The sequence below is a fragment of the Rhipicephalus microplus genome, chromosome 7, assembly GCF_043290135.1.
Source record: "Rhipicephalus microplus isolate Deutch F79 chromosome 7, USDA_Rmic, whole genome shotgun sequence".
NCBI lineage: Eukaryota > Metazoa > Arthropoda > Arachnida > Ixodida > Ixodidae > Rhipicephalus > Rhipicephalus microplus.
In genome coordinates, this window is record NC_134706.1 from 55,122,469 (window position 1) to 55,142,601 (window position 20,133).

Below are 20,133 nucleotides of genomic sequence, written 5' to 3' on the forward strand. Positions count from 1 at the left end.
CCCCCTTGAAACGCTGGCAGTTATATGGATGAGCATACTTGATCAAATGAAGCGCAATGAACGGGCAACAAAAGCAGAGACACAGGAGGTGACGCTAAGACTTGTGTGTTGAGGAGAGCCGTTCATAGCACTTCATTCCATCAAATATGCATCACCAACTGGCCCAAGCCTCAATTGTTCTCAGGGAGAAGCATATATGAACCTTCTCTGCCAGGGAAGAAGGAAGATACTGGTGTCACCCACTGCACTTATACCTGCATGCATGCAGCTGATAAAATAAGATATCATGGTCTTGAATGAGCTGCATGAGACCAGTGTATATATGTGTACGCAGACTGGGCCATAAACAACAAAGTAAGACGCGGAAGGCACTTACACACACACAAACACACACACACACACGCGCGCGCGCGCGCGCGCGCGCGCACCACACCACAGTAGTGAAAGCAGTAACCTGTAGCGTAAGGTTCAACCGAACATAACGCCGAAGCAAAAAACAATTAAGCCCATATATTAACATCTCCCTTTATTATGGAATAACTGCAAGTCTTACAAACAGGACTCTGATGGCATTCTAGAAAATTTTGAAATATGTCACGTGACCAAGTTTCTTTCAATCTACACTAAAAATTCATTGTTTTAGAAACAATAAACCTCCACAACATTCAAAAATATTTGCGCTAGTCGGGCAGACGACTAAGACGTATGGCGTTTGATTGACACCTATACAATAAAAACAAAACACGTAGAAAGAGTAAGCGAGTTTCAGAAATCACATCTACAACCTATTACATCTAGCAGTATAAATTTTGACATTAAAAAGAGGAAATTTGACAAGGTAGTGTAATTTAGGTTGTATTATTGTAATGTGAGTGTTGGTACACTTTTAACTGCAAAACCACTCGTCACTGCTGCTTGCACAGTTATCTTCAGCTGCTAAGATGACTGGTGCCTTCGAGAGAAGTGGGGCGAAGCTGTTCTTTCTGTACAGGAAATTCAATATCGGAAACCTAAAACAAATACACAAGGAACAATGACTGAAGTTTCACAAAAAGTGCAACATACAGTGTGCACCATGCATAACTAACTGCTTTCTTATGTGTAAGTATAAATTGAGTGCATAGCAAGCACATTCAGTGGCATCGGGCTCCGCTGCAGTGAGAAATGCTAGAAAAGGTATGCTGAGCAACAAACGTCATAAAAAACGCGCTGTGGCAGAATCATTATACCTTTCGTGCCGTATATGAACCTTACTTTACCTTTTCAGCTTGCTCGCACAGGCAAATAAAAAGGTGCTGCTCCAAGTTGATAATGTTCCGTCAGCTGCATGCAACGACCAATCTAAGTGAATGTCAAGTTCTTTCCCTAAGTATGCATCAACACAGCTTTCTGCAGATCTAAGATGGTACTCATTCGATTAGTTTATTGAAAGGAATACAGTACGACGCACAACAACATATACATATTTTATCTGTATTGCACAAAAGCACAATGCCACTGAACATACATGACGGTATGCGCATTGAGAAGGTATTCAGTGCATATAAATTGTAAAATTAAATACTGTATAGTTACGTATTAAAACGCAAATGATACTAGTGTTCATAAACTGGCTCACATTGACACGATTATATAATGGAAGAATTGGCTATTGGGTCATTCCATATCAGACGTCCTAGCCATTTTGGTGCCCACTGCAAATGTATTAACAAAATTGAGCTGATTATACTTCATTAAAAAGATAACCGCTAGAATATATCGCAGATAAATAATTTATTGATCACGTGGCTGCCTCCTGAACTTCTGGAATCTAGTCTAGTTGTTTGTGAAAAAATTATTTAATAAGTATCTCTTCTTCGGTGCCAAATTTGGTCTACAAGTTAAGTGAAGGGCCTGCGTAAAGTGTTTGAAGCTCAGTATTATTACAATTTTTCGAACACATACGCCTCAAATACTTTAGCCGGAATGTGTTATATCTGCAATTTTCCATATCAATACTGCACTTTGAATGGATAGCTGAGAAGTGAATACTTAATCCACATAAGGTATATTTGGAGGAAAAAATATTTTAGACCTCTCAAGCTGTCAAACTTGACGAGAAAAATCGCAAATTTCACAAATAATTATTTTGTCTATAATGATACGAAACTTGCACCATGTGGTGGTTGAATTAAAATGGACTTTGTACCTAAATCGAAGCAAGTAAACAGTTCTTTGCATGTGCCAAATTTCGTCATAGCAGTTTATGTTTTCAGAAAAAGATCACAGCATATTCACGGAGTGAATGATGATGAGTGGGGAGTAGCGTTCGTCCGTCCGGACGCGCAAACGGATGGACAGACAGTCTGACGCCAGTATGGACAAACAGAAAGACGGACGGACTCATGGACAGACCGACACATGGAAGCGCGGACGGATGGATGCACAGACGAACGGACGAAAGCACAAAAGTACGGACGAACGATTCGCCCCACGAATCATCAATTTGTCCATGCTGAGAAAACCACTAACGCTATCTATTGTGCAACTCATCAAGTGGCTACAAAATACTAGTACGACTACAGAAAAAGGAACGACCCACGGCCTCAAGAGCTTTGCCCCTAAATGATTTTTGAAGTTCCAAGGTCCCCATTCGCCATTTGGTCATACGGCAGCCGACGCCCCGAAGTTCCCCATTGCCGTTGATGGAAAAATTAATAAAATATATTTTATTCCTCGAAATAGTAATTGTAATGATGGAACTTGTCGCATACAAAAAACTGTTTACTTGCTTTGAATTTAGGGAAAAGGTGATTTTTAATTGGACCACCACATGTCTCAGTACGGACAAAAATGACAATTCTGTGAAATGAGTGATCTTTTTTCGTAGAGGTTAACAGCTTAAGATGTTTAATAATAATTTTTCATCAAAATATCTTGTCTGTGAAGTAAGTAGTCACAACTCAGATATTCATACAAAGTGCTGTATAGCAATGAGAAAATGCAAACATAACACACTTTTGTTCATTCTTGCAGACGTATGTGGCCGAAAATTTGTATTATTATGGCTAAGTTTCAAACAACTTACATAAGCCCCTTTACTTAACATGTACCAAATTGGTATAAAGAAGTTGCTGAACTTGTAAAGTTTTTTTCACAAACAACACTCAAACAACAGTCTGGAAAGTTTAAAAGGCAACCACGTGACCAAAAAATTCTTTCTCTCCAAAATATTCAAGCAGTTCACTGTTTTCAGTGCATTAAATCAGCCCGATTTGTTTTTTTAAACACATTTGCCATAGCCGCGAAATTGGCTCGGAAATTTCAAATAAAGTGGCCCTGTTACCTTCACTCAAGGACCATTGCATACTGCTAAATTAGGGCCATTTGTTTCAATCAAGCAGTCAGGGTGAGAAAGCATAACTCCTTCCCGATGCAGCGTAGGCTGTTCAGTGTCTGTGCGTGTTGTGTTCCCAAATAGATATGCTGCCCAGTCTTACATTTTGGCTGCAACACATGCTTAGATACCGTGCAGTATGTATAACAACAAAGTGTTTTTGTGCAACAAAAAACTAATAATACGCTTCACATAGCGAAAATACCTTTAACATCTCAAGTACTTAGCGAAGTTAAACGCCAAAGCGAGGCGATGGCAATAAAGCTCTGAATAACAAGAATATTTTGAAAGATACACATGATAGAAACAATTTAAAGAAAATGTACTCGAACGATAGCAGTTATGTTCAAACAAGCGTTTGCGCTCTTCAAGTAGGCAATTCGACCAAACGCACAGAAGAAAGGTCTGTTCAAACAAAATTCCAGCTTCAGTGCTCGATCCGCTACACAGGCACGGCTGTCGGCAATGTCACGCGACATTGCGGGTGAACGAAAATACCGGTGAAGACAAATTTAACGAAATTGAATGTATTAGCAAGTAGGCAAACTTCGCGGGGCACACCTAACGCGAAGCAATATGCTGTGTTGTCACGCGATGCATCAACTTGAGTTATCACGGTAGTGTTCACGCACAAAACGAAAAAGAACCGAAAGGAACTACATGGACACCACGCCCTTGTTTTCCGTTCTCAGTCTTTTTATGCAATAAAAAAAGAAAGTAAATGAACTACCGACATGCCCAAGTATATGCGTCTTAGATACGGTTGATGCTTAGAGCTAACAGGCGCCGTCCCCACACATGTATTAATTAGTATACTAAAATTGATGTGCAGCACGAGCGGGCCCCGTTAAAAACGGCTGCCAACAACGGGCACCGCAAAAATCTGTTCTATTTCTTCGCTGAACCTCAGCGGCGCACGCTCATTCTGCTTTATACTCCAAACAATCTAAACAAACAAACAAACAAACAGAAAAGCTTCCTTACAATCACACTTCGCCGTCATCTCCGTGAAACAGTTCGAACAAATATTCTCGCTAAGTAAACAAATGCTGATTTGTCATCAACTAGTTGAAAACAAAAATGTTTGAAGGCATTGTTCTCGTGCTCACGCAGTTACCAAAGCACTGAACGGAACAACGTCAGAGCGGTACTCACTATTTCACTTCGAGTGCTCCACAATATGAATCCACAGGCCCAGTCTTCAGGACGGTGCACCTTCGCAATAATCAGCACTGCCAGAACACACAGGTCGAGCACAGAGCGCTGGAACATTTCAAACTAAACACTGACTAATAAACTCTATCGATCGAGAAGCCACGCGCACCACACGCACACACACGGGAGGTTTTTTCGCCAGGGCACGCAGTGACATGTAAGATGATGTCGACCCCTTTTCCGTGCTGTGCGCCCGGCGCGCCGCAATGCCGGGCAGCCAAGGTTGTCTAGGCGACGAGACTTTATGGCATCGGTGCGCTCTCAGACAGGCTAGATGCGGTTTAACGCTAGCTCCGGCCCTCTGCTGATAGCGCAGGCGCTGCTTTTTTTTCGCAGCAGCGATCTGTTGCGTTATACTCGTTTTTTAACAGTGCACCTGAATCGCAGTGAACATTGTGACGGTGCAGTGCGGCCAGCACGAGCTACCAGTCAGAACGCGCATTGCATGCATCAGCCGTCACACTATTTGATGAGAACATATTGCCACGTGTGTACTGCTACGAAGACAAAGATTACAGCGCATATGCGCAACTGCACGCTTTTATGCAGCAAGCAATAACAAAAAAGAAGAGGAACGCTCCGGTGCGCAGTAAATAAAAATACTGACCTTCTGATACTTTCTCAACCTGGTAATTACTACTTCTGTCTTGACGTTGCGGCTATAGATTTGTACTTAGCTTTCAGTCCTTGGATCAAGACCACGGCTGAAAATATTTAATCTATGTTGTTTTCTCACTACCTATAAAGTCAAAGTTTTGACCGAAGCACGTCTGCTGGGGAAGTTACATAAATTAAAAGAAGGGGATGCACAAAAAAAAAAACGGAGAGAGAACAACAGAGAGAGTGAACTAGAGAATGCGTCTCGGCTCCCCTGAGTAGAGCCTTGTCCGCAATTTAGTCGACAAGGCTCCCGTCGTTGAGAGCAAGGCTGCGTCAAGGTCACTGAATTGTCCTTATTCTGCATTTTTCCTTATGGTCGGTGTCCTCTTCCTAATTTCAATGACGCACTTTTAAGGACACACGAAGAGAAACATTCGCTACAGCAATTAAATAAAGCGTGCCTGCTAAAAATACACGACGTTAATGTTCGTTTTTAAGGGACCTGATGGCCTGCTGAGGTGGTGGTTATGGCTAAACAACTGTGCTGTTGTTTTTTTTTTGCAGGTGGCGGACGTTTTATCTCCAGCTTTAAAAGCTTCGATTTTATGGGGGACGGGGGGAGCAGGGAGTGTTCTATGCATGGCTACACCAATGTGCTCAACATTACCTTGTTCAGGCAAATCAGTGCACTTTGTGAGTGTTGACTAATCACGCAAATGACACAGATGAAAGAAACAGGTACAAGAGAATTGGCCCTTACTCTATTGAACAAGCGTCGCTCCTATTGTATCTTCCATCTTATAGTAGTTTGCACGCTTTACCGATGAAAACGGCGTTTCTATCACATTACATTTTGCTTCGATTCATCACTAGACTTGCAAGCAGCTAGTAGTAGGAGCCTTGCTGGTATCAAGATCGTTAACATAGACTAACATTATAAGCAAAACGGCCCGAAAATGCTCAAATTTGGGTGCACGTTAAAGAACCCCAGGAGGTCGAAATTTCCGGCGCCCTCCACTACAGCGTCTCTCATAATCGTAAGGTGGCTTTGGGACGTTAAACCTCACATATTAATCAATACTTGTAGCCTTGTTCGTTACACCCCAAATATGAGGGTTTAAATGAGATGTTTTGAGGTGTTTTATTCACGAACACCTCAAATTTTTAAAAAAGGGGGTGTAAAAAGGATGTTTATAAGGGTGCTTCAATGCGTACACCCGTTTTACATCTTTTAGAGTGTAAAAGTTTTTATAGTGTAGGAGCAGAAAGACCATCACATGTCACATATATTCCGGACATACATGTCGTACATATCATACATATTATCATACAGTCACGCTATGCCATACCAATTTTGGTGTAAATCCCACTTTCAACGGGTCAGGGAAGCTAAAAGTCATACGTGACTAGATGGCAGCCGCATAGTGGACGAATTGGTGAAGGGAGAGTTTCGCCCGTTCGCTGGTTTCAGGAGAAAGAGAATACATGAAGAGGGAGAACGAGTCAGTAAAGGTAGGGGTGTCACTGCACAGACGTCACGCTGGTCCAGAGTCGGTGCATGAGTTTCACATCGCTGGATTGTTTAATTGTCTTTTTGCGTCGGCGCCGAATGTACTATGCAGGAAGTTTAGCCCAGTGACTACGGCGATGGTGGGGTGGAATCTGAAGAAACTCCGCCCCTAAAGAAGAAGTGTGACTGCGCAGCTCTGTACAACCTCCTAAGAACTGAACCGAGTCTGGTGTTGCAAAAAAAGTGTCAACACTACAGCCATGGCAGCCTAGAAACTTGCGGCAACCGACAAGCACACACAGCAACATATAAAGGTGTCATTCGCTGTTTATACGAAGGCAGTGTTTCGTCACATAAGAGCAGCGCCTATGTATCGCCCGCATCCACAGCAATTGATGGTAGAAAACTAGGCAATAAAAATGTACATTTATTGGTAAGGCGGGAGAGCGATAATTTTTTTAAAGCTTTGCCAACTTATCCGTTACATTGAGCTAATTATTTGGTTTATAGGGTGTTCAACGTATACAGTTTTAATTCTACCAACACAATATGCATTCAGGAATGCAGATTCAAGCTATACTTACAACGTTATTGAACAATCCGATGAACAGCGTTGGTATCAAAGAAGATTCTGTGACGCTCGTAGATGAGCCCATATGTTCTTAGAAAGTGTATGTGGCTCATAGTATTCTAACCATATGCTCGTCATATCAAGTATCACTTGGCATGCGAGACCTGTATGGACCTCTCGGCGCAAAAGTGTGTCATGATGGCATTCACCGAGATTTCACTGACGGATTTCCATCACATATAGGACATAAATAAAATGTGTACTAACAAATGAATAACAAAAAAAGCTAGAAAAAGCTTAGTTGCCAACAGTCCAACCCCCGACTTCTCAATCCGTGATGATTACAGGGAACCGACGTCTTACCGAATACGTCAGCGAGGCTCGTGAACGTGCTTTCACGAAGGCACCTTATATTTCTCACACGTTATCTCTCGCGTGGCCTTCCTGAATGGGAGAGAGAGGACGCCGTCTCGTGTGGATGTGAAAACATCGGCTCCGCGTTCGAAAATGTTTTTGGACAGTTTTTTGTGCAATTGTGAGCGTCTTTTGGCGCCAGTCGACGCATAAAACTGCATGGACTACATTGATACTAAGGACTTCACTGTGGGTGAGCTTTTTGACCTTTTATCGAGACTCTTCTGGTTGCCCATCTGCTCAGCTGAGTGCGCTAGGCTTAGGCTACGGCGGAGCGGCCGGCAGCCCTTCTCGGAAGGGTGTTTCAGCGCTCTACGCACGGAATGTCTATGCAAGTCTCTGTCGATGTGGAGGATATCACTCCCGATGATCTTCAAGATTCTGGATGGTCTGTGGCTACCAATAAACGTAAACTTCTTGGGACACATACCCCCAGCACCAAGACGCAAGGAAGAGTCTCTATGCACGGCGTCGCGTGGTTGCCTCAGTGCTCCCGAGCTGCGGTGAAGAAGCGTCTTATCGCTGCTTCTAGACTTCCTCATCTTCCAAGAAATCACCATCGAGTCATCGTGAGACCTAGAAATAGCCTGGACATGAGAACTGTGAGTTAAATTAAGTTCGCGAAGTCACTCGCAGTGGCTGCAGCGCTCAGTGAGGAAGAAGTCAAGGAAGACGTGGTATGCCCGAATATGATGCAGAACATCGCATTTATAAGCACTCCGGTGGAGAGGAACGCCAGAGCCTATTCCAAGATCACTGCCATTACTATAGGTACCGCCAGTTTTGATGTTAGTGCCTACCGAGCTGCCCCAGATGACACCTGCAAAGGTATCATCAGGGGTGTTCACGCCGACATTGGTCAAGAACAACTTTTTTCACTTAATGTACACCCAAGGAACCCGCTGCACTCCAGGTGAAAAGAATCGAGAATTCTACCACAGTGATCATCCTCTTTGAAGGATTAAAAGTCCCAAATTACGTTATATGTGGAAATAGTTTGGTTCGCTGCACCATGTATCGTTGACAGACGGATGTCTGTTATGCCTGTGGAAAGCTACGTCATCGAGCTGGTGTTTGTCCCCATCCAGAAGAGGCGATCTGTAGAGAGTGTGGTATGTCATCTCCTTCAGAGGATCAAGTCTGCACTCCAGAATGCAAGTTGTGTGGGCGTCCACATCTCATGGCAGACAAGACTTGTAAGCATCGTTTTCAAGTGCCCTACATAGTCCGTCGACGAAAACGAGAGCGACGGATGCAATATACGATGAAATTTGCGGAACAAGACGCGGACGACACGAACTTCACAGATGTTGGAGGAGATTTCTCATCGCCACCAGCTGCTGCAGGCGGCCGCGCTACGACTGAGCGCCCGAGCAGCAGCTGGAGCCCGCCTGACGTAAGCCAGCATCTACAACCACCGCGAGGGCGATCCCGTTCCAGAGGCAGAGCAAGGGGCCGTTCGAGATCCAGAGGACATTCTAGATCCAAGGGCCATTCGAACTCACGGGTGCCTACCGTCCGTATTGGTGTGCAGCAAAGAAATCCGCACGAGACCTGGGCATTCAAGATCAAGAGCTCCCAACCACAGGTAAAGGGGGGTACCAATCCAGAGCAACACTCAGATATATACGCGCAGATGCAAAGAGAAAACTCTAATCTCAGTGCCCTTGTCGAGCAACTCAGGGCTGAAATAGCCGACTTAAGGAAATCACAGCAAGTTTCGTCTCCGTCTCCTTCAAACACAGTTCACTGTACAGAGGCCGCATCCGATGGCTAGTCACGAAGAGGTACCCATGGACGTCCAGCCTGGGGCAAAACCAAAAAAAAAAGGAGAATGCTAGAACAACCAGCCAATAACGAGGACAGAGATTTCAAAACACAGGTCAAGGATAACTTGAACGATATCAAAAATGCTTTCAGGGCGAAGGTCGAGTCGATTGCGGTATTGGACAGCAGAGTCATAAAGATCGAAGCTGACCAAGATAAAGCTTTACAATCTGGCGAGGCTACTCCGGCCCAAGTAATACCGAAGGTCAGGATCGTGCAGAAGGTAGCAACCCGTAGCGTCTCTCAGGAGAGAGTTTTTGAGGGTCCCAACAATAGCGGGACACCTTAACAATTTCATAATTTGGCAGTGGAACTGCTGGGGCTTCCAATCAAAGAAGGCAGCTCTCCAGCAGTATATTAAATCGCAGCCAATACAACCACATGTTATTATGCTGCAGGAGACGCTTACGGAAACAATGAGCCTGCCAGGCTACACTCATCACATCACGAAACCTCTAGATGGCCGCGGTATCTGCACGTTTGTGTCCAAGAAGTACACTTACATTGAGCAGAATTTGCACATGGCAAATAGCCAGATTGAACACTCTCTTTTAGAAATTATACCAAGCAGCAGCCTTAAAAATAGCATTTTCATACACCACATATATAGTTCTCCAAAAGGCAGGCACCATCGCTTCACCTCATTGTTATCGAAAGCCGTTTCAATCACTAGGAAAGTGGACGCACCCATAGTTATAGCGAGAGATTCCAACGCGCCCCATCAAGCTTGGGCTACCCTCGCACCACTGCCAAGGAAGCCGAGCTCTGGCAAGCGGTATCGGATCTGAATCTTACTTTGGTCACTGACCCCACGTTTCCTACCCGCACTGGAAATTCTTGCTCTAGGGATACTACCACAGACCTCACCTTCGTCGCAACCACGGGGGAAGTATCATGGTTTAACTTGGGAGAAAACTTGGGGAGCGACCATTGTATTCTGAGTACGACATTACAAATTCAGGCAAAGCCCCCTAAAGCATTCAAACTCACAGATTGGGACCTCTTCCGTAAGATCAGAGCGGAGAGCGCAGAGGAGAATAATGACTCACCGAATTTCGACAAGTGGCTGTCTCAGCTGGTCGAAGACGTCAAGTCGGCCACCAAAACGATAGAGACTGACCTTCCGGTAAATAAAATGAATAGCAGGCTTGCTCATCTTCTCGAGGCTAAAAGCGCTCTCCTTGCCAGGTGGAAAGCACACCGCATGAATCGAAGACTGTGAAGACGCATCGCAAGTCTTAACCAGAAAATAACGACTCACTGTCAGACGCTGAAAAAAAAGCATTGGGATGAGATTTGCAACACGGTGGATGGCCAGATGAAAGTTGGGGAAAAATGAAACCTCCTCAAACATCTGCTGCAGGAGACCAAGTCTAAATCGAACCAGACGCGCTTGGTAGACCGAATATTGCACTCAGAAAGGAAGGTTAAATTGGACACGGAAATAACGGAGTGTCTGGCACAGAGATACCTCCCTTTGCACACAACTTGGCCTCCTTCTGGCTATGCGCAATACACGGGATCACCAGCCTTCGAATTGGACAAGCCCTTCCAGGAAGGAGAGGTCCGGACCATCTTAAACACTTTTAATGGGAACTCCAGCTTGGGCTCGGATGGCATTAGAAACAAGACATTACGCAATTTAAACGATGACTCTGTCACCTACCTCACTAAATAAATCAATCGTATTTGGGAGACGGGGACTTTCCCTGAGCACTGGAAAAGGGCGTCGGTTATTCTCATACCTAAACCTGGCCGGAGTCCCAGTTTTAGCAGCTTACGTTCCATTTCACTGACGTCCTGTATAGGCAAGGTTACCGAGCATGTCATCAACGATCGAATATCAAAACACATAGAGAAGACTAACTTGTTCCCGTACAACATGGTAGGTTTTAGACCACACCTATCTACTCAGGACGTCATGAAAATGCTGAAGCATCACATCATTGATCAGGAGACGAAAGACGTTAGAGCTATAGTCAGTCTGGATTTTGAAAAGGCCTTTGACAATGTCTCACACTCCCACATACTTGCCTCCATCTCTTCTCTCAACTTAGGAGCCAACCTTCACAATTTCATCAGCTCATTCCTCAGGAATAGAAAAAGCCACTTTACAGCCTTGGGATCTAAAGTCTGAGCCCTACAATCTCGGTTTCTTTGGCACCCCGCAGGGCTCAGTCGTCTTCCCATAGCTGTTTAACATTGCAATGTGCGGCCTTGCTGCCAAGCTCTCAAACCAAGAAGGCATCAAGTTCACCATCTATGCGGACGACATCACCATATGGTGTGGCGGTTGCTCGGAGGGCTCTGTGGAGAGCTCTCTTCAAGAGGCCGTCGACTGTGTTGAAGTCTACATAATTGAAATGGGCCTCAAGCTCTCGCCAGCAAAGTCCAAACTTCTCTTATATCGACCCACGAGATGGGGACCCAAACCCAAAAACTGGCAACCACTGGCCGACATCGACATTAGGCTACACACGGCATCGGGGCAGCTTATTCCAAGGGTGGACTTCATACGCGTTCTTGGCATGATTATCGAAGCTAATGGACAGAACGGCCGCACGATTGACCGTCTGACTTTCAAGGCGGAAGGGGTTATCCGACTAATCTCACGCATTTCCAACAGTCGGGGTGGTCTTCGAGAGCACAACCTCCTCAGACTGTTCCATGCATTCTTGATGAGCCACATAAGCTATGTCGCATCTATGCACCGGTGGCAACTCCATGAAAGAAATAAATTGAAAATCCTCATAAGGAAAAGCATCAAGAAAGTTCTTGGCATTCCTATGCGCACAAGCACTGAGAACCTTATGAAACTTGAAGTTCACAACACGCTTGAAGAAGTTATCGAGGCTCAAGAAATGGCTCAGTTTGCCAGACTTTCAATCACACCAGCAGGAAGGAAGATTCTGGTTGACACCGGAGTCAACCCCCTGATGCTCGAAGTGCAAAATACGCCGCTCGATGATTATATACGCTCTCGAATCAAAGTGTTCCCCCTTCCACTAAATATGCATCCACAGTACAACGTGGGCAGGCGTGTTGCTCAAGCCCCCTCTCTTTTAGCTCAAGCTCAAAACACTCGTCTGTTTCATGCTTTGTTGATGCCGCCCAGTACAGCGTTTTCGCTCGCTTTGCAGTAGTATCCGTAGACACTAAGGGTGAGATTTTATCCTCGGCGTCGGTTTGAACCACTTCTTCTTACAAAGCAGAACAGATGGCCATTCTGCTAGCACATTTGATCCACAAAATACTGATATTTATACGGACTCTAAGTCCACTGCTTGGGCCTTCGCTTCTGGTTCCATGTGCAAGGAAGTTTTGAGAACTCTCGCTCAAAAGGAACTCACCCACCACACTATTAGTTGGTTCCCTGCTCACCTTGGCTTGAGGATTGGTGGCCTTCCGAATGTCAACGAGCTAGCCCACTCCAAGGCGCAAGGCCTCACTTACCGCGCCGGGACTTGTGCTTCTCAGACAGAAGAGTCAGCCCCCAGCCTTCATTTTAGGGACATTTGGACTACCTTCAATGAGATCACGAAGCATTTTAAATTAGTCCGTAGGTCGTTTCCATTGCCACACGAAAAGTTGTCCAGGCCACAGGCAATCTCTCTTCGCAAGCTTCAGACGGGAACATACCCTAGCCTCGTAACCTATAGCCATTACTCCAATATTTCAGAACTTTGTGCGGATGGCCAGAATTGCAGTGATTTTAATCACATGCTCTGGAGGTCCCCTCTTTACAAAAAAATGAAGAATGTTCTGAAAACTTCGTTCATTTAATGCTCACGAGTCCGGTTCTCATACAACTCAAGGCTGTCCAGAAGGCCCACGATGCGGCGTTGAGGCTGGGCCTCCCCGTCCCAACGTGGGAGCGGCCCGCGATCCTACCCCTATAAAATGGGGGTGGAATCCTTCAGGACCCCAATAAAAGTTTTTCATCCATCCATATCTCTCGCGTGGAGCTAGCTAGCTTTATGTGGCGAAGTGAAACTGTCGCCTTTGAACCTTGAAGTATGACTTCATGTCAGCTTTCTGATGAAGTGGCTAGGGTGCTCGGCTGCGGACTTGAAGGTTGCGGTTTCATTCCCGGCTACGGGAGTCACATTTCGATGGATGCGAATAAGTAGAGGTTCATGCACTGCATGATGTCAGTGCACGCTGAAGAACACCAGATGGTCGAAATTTCGGGAGCCTTTCACAGTGGCTTCTCTAATAATCATCTCGTATTTTGGGAACGTAAAACACCAGATCTCATTATTATTATGCACTACAATATGACAACAAGTGACGATAGCAAGGCGTTTTGTGACGACGCTGTTGGTGCGTCTTAATGCCAGTAACGTTCTCCTACCGCGGTGGCAGCGAAGTTGCACTAAAACGCAGGTAATTCGTTTGGTTTTCACGTAATGTTAGCACGTCAAGGCTCAGGTCAGGAACACTTCAACACTTACATCTTTTTTTTTAACTCGCCTATTATTGAGTAGTTCTTTTCTTATAGCGAAACCTAGCTATTTGCTAATTCTCAGCCGCATAAAGCGCATTTGCAGTAGCAGTACTATTTGTGAATCCATAAAATGAACTAAATTGTTTGCAAAGCCCACGCGGCCTTGCATATCACTTCAACGGTGCGCATTCCGTGGCACCGACAAAAACCACGACACCACCGCTACCGCGGTGACCGCTATAGGCATCACTCACGAGTACAGCACGGCTATACGAATAATGACAGCTGGAGGTCACAAAATACTTGCTGCTGTGCAGTTTTGTCGTCATTGTTTTTCACACGCAAAGAAATGAGTGTCCGCTGTCCCCGCAGATTAAGCTATGGAGCGATAGACTTAAACAAATGAGACGGCCCGCAATCGTTGTTTCGGTTGCTCGCAATGCATGGCCATGCCGTACGCCGTTTCTGTGTGCCTCTGCTTCATTCGGCGCTAACCTTCGGGTCAGTCGCTTGACAGCGGCGTTCGCATGGCGCAAAAGAGACAATTTAAACTGTTATTTCTACCAGCATCTTTTAGTTTGTGTATAACACATTCTTTGCTTCACTGATGGCTCACAGAGCTCCCCACAGCGGCCAGTGTGGCAGTGGTGTGCTCGCCATGGCACTGCCTTGATACCAGCGGCGTAGCGTGGCCTTCTTGCCACCTAGAAGTAGCTGCCGGTTAAATAGCGGTAACACTTCGAGAAACTACCGTCGCTTGCGTTCGAGGCAAGTGTGTCGCCGGCGAGTCCCCCGTACCTGTGGCCAGCCACCTTGAAACCTCCTGAGGTCAAGTGAAGCCTACTTCGGATCCCTTCGAAGTTTTAGACGGTGAACCTCCAGAAGCAGCCAGATGACACCCATATCGCACACAACACCTCCGAGTTAAAGACTACCGTCTCTGGACTACATTTACAGTGAAGTACGCAGATACGCGGCAAATTTTTACATGGCTTTATTATTGAATAATGCGTTCTACTTCATTTCTTTCACTAATATACCCAATTACGACGCACAGGGGCCCTCGTTTCATACAACACATCTGTCTTGCACGGTAGCACCCAGCACTTCCCAATAAAACACCGCTTCAGCATTCCTGTATACAATGCAATACTTTGCTCATATAACGACATCGCGGTGAACGCTGGTGTGTATTCCGTGCGTGGGGTACACCATGTTTCTAGCATTTAGAGGGCATCTGTCATGTTCAATTATTGAAACGGTGGGATGTCCCTAACATCTGAACGAGTGTCTGTTATTCTGTGAGAAAATATGCTACCAATTTAAAGTGGTCGCATGAATGTGCCTCTGCTAGTATGGATCATTCACAATGAAAGTGAAGATATAGCACAATGCATTTTTATCATATCAGACTGGGTAGCGAAACGTCCAACACTAGAGCAGGTGACTGCAGAGTGTAGCCCTAAATATACGAGGTTCATGCAGCAAATCAATGCGTCAATGTCAGTTTTCCCATTTTGTAATTTCATTTATTGCCTGCTGCATATACCCCTAATTGTCGATTAAGGAGTAATTAAAACTTCTAGCGATTGCTAAGCCTTACATCAATCACGCACTCATGTTGTATACTAGAAAGTATAAAAGCAGGGCTGTCTCCCTGAAAGATAGTGCCCGAGGCTCTTTAAATAATGGCCTCTGACGAACATATCGGTCTATTCGCTTAGACGTCGTGGAGATAGATCACAGGTAAGTTTATAAAGAACTGAAAACTTGGCAAATTAGTTATGGTTCGCGTTCAATACAGTACTATACCCACTGATGACCTCCGTTGAGAAAATGTTGCTTTTTTTGTTGTCATATCTGCATCAAGAAACTCACACTGGTGCGAATAAGTGTCGTTTATTTTTTTTAGTACTGTCTTATTTTTTTGCACTTCTGCACGCTAATTCATACCCGAAGTATTTTGTGCTACAGTATAAGACTAATCAGATAAAAGTGCAAGCTTTATGACTCACTGCCCGCTCTAAAGCAGTGTTTCCGATGAGCGTTGAAAAGTGCACACGAAAGGAAAATAAAGGACATCAGGTTTACTGTAGAAGTGGTCATTTTCGAATAAGTCCAGCGTAATTTTCTGCCTAGATATATTCAAGAACGACAAGGTCTTTTTAAAAAACACCGTAACTTGCGCGTCGAATATTGTCCTGTGAGTGACAATTTATAAATGGGTTGCGATAGCACTAGCTCTATAGTTTTGGCAGCCTTGTGTCGCCGCTGTTATGTGTCCAATGTGTTCCTATACTCAGTAAAAAACTACTACGAGGTCAGAGTAACACCTTTCCGTCTAGCGTCCTCCTACACGGAGCGATTTTCGCTCCGGACATCCGGAGCGGAATTTTCGCTCCAGCATGCCAGATGAATTGCGTGGCACACCCGGTGTACTTTTAACAGATATTTTACTCCAGCCGACCGGAGTGATTGCTTGGGGTCACCGAAGTAATTTTACTGGTCTTTTTCTCCAGCTAGCCGGAGTGATTACGTGGCACCTCCAGAGCATTTTTCGCGGCTTTTTCATTCCGGCTACATGGCGATTTTGTGTGGTACTTCCGGAATATTTTACGAACGTACATACTTCGTCCGGACAAAATTTCAGTGAGGTGGATCAGTACTTTTTAAAATGTTAGCTCCGCTGCCTATTTATTGTATGCTGATGGGTTCACGCATTGGTTAGAGGAAGGAAGTCCCAATTCCCCTGCAAGCACTGCAGAGTGACAGTGTAATTGTTTCCAAAGCAGCAGCTTCAGCAGATGAAATAAAAAAATCAGAGTTCTTATTCTTCGATTTATTCAAAATAAGCTGCCATTTCTAGATTACTCAGCATTTGGAAAAATGAGACAAGAACTAACAAATATGCACAAAGCCACAAAAACAAACACAATAGGACAGGTCCCATGAAGTCAACAGCACTCAAGTTTGAAGCCCAGCTCTTCAAACTGAAGCCGATATTGCTGCAAAATGATGCACGACAAACGAGAAAAGCATGGTTACCGAAACCAGCTCTTCACCATCACCGAAAGACCAACCATCAGATTCATTGACGACGCAAGGCTTGAGCTGATTGCTTCGTGCATAATTTAGCAAAAAAAGTCTTATACATGGGAACTGCGAGTCATGTGACAGGCACGGAAACTGAAAACACTGAAGCCACGGACACTCAATAAATACTATACAGTCTGTGAGTCTATGAGAATAAACAACTTTTAAACCTGACCACGCCCACTCACACAGACACAAACACACACACATACACCCAGACACACACACACACACACACACACACACAAACACAAAGACGGGATGAGCGTTCAATACCAAGAAGCACACCCGAAGTAATCCGGTGTGAGACAGCCGCAACCTGATAAAAACATACCTGCAGACGCGAACAAAGTTCAAAACTGGCCAAAGTTTTCTATGTATTTCTAAATCCATAGCTCTACATTTGCTGAATCATTCAAAAGGAATTTTTCAAAAAAATAATCTTACTTTGGTAGTCTCGTAGACGGCATCTGGAATGCCCCTCCCGATCTTTTCCTAATGTTATCGAATAAATATTTTGATTATTACAATCGTAATTTAGTTTCATATGGCTGATAAAATCTTTCTGTAATTGGTCACATCACATATATAGCAGCCTTTTATATATGATTCGCAGCTGAAAAGACCAAAATTACCAAGATGATAAACTGGATTGATTGATATGTGGGGTTTAACGTCCCAAAACCACTATATGATTATGAGAGACGCCGTAGTGGAGGGCTCCGAAAATTTAGACCACCTGGGGTTCTTTAACGTGCACCCAAATCTGAGCACACGGGCCTACAACATTTCCGCCTCCATCGGAAATGCAGCCGCCGCAGCCGGGATTCGAACCCGCGCCCTGCGGGTCAGCAGCCGAGTACCTTAGCCACTAGACCACCGCGGCGGGGCAATGATGATAAACTGGAGGAACACATAAAAGCACTATAAATGTGTCCTGCAAAACGACGAACAAGAATCTCTACTGGACGAAATATACTAGATAAGCCGTGAATGAATTACCATAGCCAAAACGGAGAAAAGAGAACGGTCCCGAGAGAAATTCATGAAAAACCTCTGGTATTTATTATACCCAAGAACAAGCACTCATATTACAACAATGCTAGACGCGCAAGTAGAGCAGAAAAATTGATCCAGAGCAACGGGTCAGACGACAGAGCCGCCTTCATAGACGCAGCAGAATACCCAAACAGAAATAGCTACGTGGCATTAGTCGTAGATGATAATTAAATCTCGTTACCAGCGTGTCAGTTAATACCAAACTTTCTGAGACAACTGAGGAAGTAGGCAATGCACTAGCACTGGTCTCAATGAATGCTCAATACTTTATTAGGAATTCACAGGCGGCCATTCGAAATTACGCTAAAGGTCGAATCTCCACGGAGGCGTGGCATGTCATGAGTGTAAACGAGGCAAAACTTTCCACAGTAGAAAAGAATGACAGACAACTGCTCTGGTTCCCAGTGCATACAGCTCCAGACATTCCCGCAGTCATTCCGAATGAGGTAGCACAATGAGAGACTGGAGGTCTTACTCGCCGAGCTGAGTAATGAGTGGCTTCTACGGGTCAGAGTATAACGTGGAGGAGGAAATATGGAGATAAAAAGATCGATCAACCACATTCAGCGATACAATCAACTACTACCAAATGCAGAGCCGCGGCGATGGCGTAGTGGTTAGAGCATCCACCTTGCATGCAAAAGGTCCGTGGTTCAAATACTGGTGCCGCGCAGTTCCCAACCGGATAAAAATATCCGCGTGCGGATGGAACTTCAATAAGAGGCCTGAGGTGCGCCCTCACCGGCATCCACCGCCCGGAATGCACTCCTTCACTAGAGAAAGATTGGCCACCCTGGTGCAAAATCTGGCCACTACCTCCCACAAGCATACCTCTATAAACTCACGGCCCTCAGCACGCAGCAGCTGCGAAGCAACTGACCACAGTGGCGGTCAGATCTGCAACGCAGTAGAGGGTGCTAAGAGACTCTGGATCCGGACAGGCCGCCATTGGAACCTGAACTTGGCAACGTTTAACACTAGAAACTTATCTAGTGAGGGAAGTCCAGCTGTACTATTCGAGGAGCTACAGCGTGTTGAATTGGATATAATAAGGCTCATTGAGGTTAGGAGGACAGAATCGGGGCTTGGCTGACAGAAGAGAACTGGGAGTGGGGTTCCTAATTCACATTATAGCAATAATGAAAGAGTGGTAGGTATCGTAATTAAACTGAATAAAATATACAAGATGAAGCTGGTACAGGCATATGCGCCTACATCCAGCCAAGGTGACTCTTCAGTGGAAAGCTTCTATGAAGACGTGGAATCGGCGATGAGTAAGGTAAAAACACAGTTAACTATACTGATGAGAGACTTTAATGCAAAGGTAGGGAAGAAGCAGGCTGGGGACCAGGCATGAGGAGATTATGGAATCGGCACTAAAAACGCCAGAGGAGAGCTGCTAGTAGAATTCGCAGAACGCAATTATTTACAGATTTTTAATACCTTTTACCGAAAACGAGGAAGCCGCAAGTGGACATGGAGGAGCCCTATCGGAGAAAATAAGGAAAAGCACAATAAGGAAAAGTTCACTACGACGTAGCAAAATAAAAAAGCAATAAAAGATACAAAGACTATGCCAACAAAGCCAACTGCACTTTCACAGAAATAAGGAAAAGCCGACCAGTTTACTCAACCTAAAGGACCGTGAAAACATCCTGAGGCCACAGAAGGAGACCTCGCAGGGGGACGCGTCAGGACGTGCCAGTGCCTCCTCCTCGAAGAACTTTTTTTTCCCTTCCTCTGCTCACAGGCAAGTGTCGTTCCATTATCCAGGTCAAAAGTACGTCTCAGCAGTGTTGCCACTTCCATCTTTCGCAAAAAAAGTGCAGCCACAGCCACGGCATCATGATTGAAAAGAAAAAAAAAGTTCAGCAGCAAGAATAGTAATCTCTTCCATAATCGACACAAAAAATACGGCCAGTTTTTTGAAAGGGTGCCTTCTCTTTTCTCTTTTTCTTGCACTGCGATGCCCCTGCCGTTTTAGAATGTTGAGCCGGGCTGTCAAATGGGTTATTTTTACT

At 44.9% G+C, this 20,133-nt stretch overlaps 1 long non-coding RNA gene across 1 annotated transcript; it reads right to left on the reverse strand.

Moving 5' to 3' along the window:
* Window positions 1-532: 532 nt before the first annotated feature.
* On the reverse strand, window positions 533-4,756 carry LOC142766943 (uncharacterized). The gene is made up of 3 exons (XR_012884675.1): window positions 4,532-4,756; window positions 1,260-1,323; window positions 533-1,010 (listed from the first exon to the last, which is right to left on the reverse strand). It is a non-coding gene; the product is annotated as an uncharacterized LOC142766943 (long non-coding RNA).
* Window positions 4,757-20,133: the final 15,377 nt, after the last annotated feature.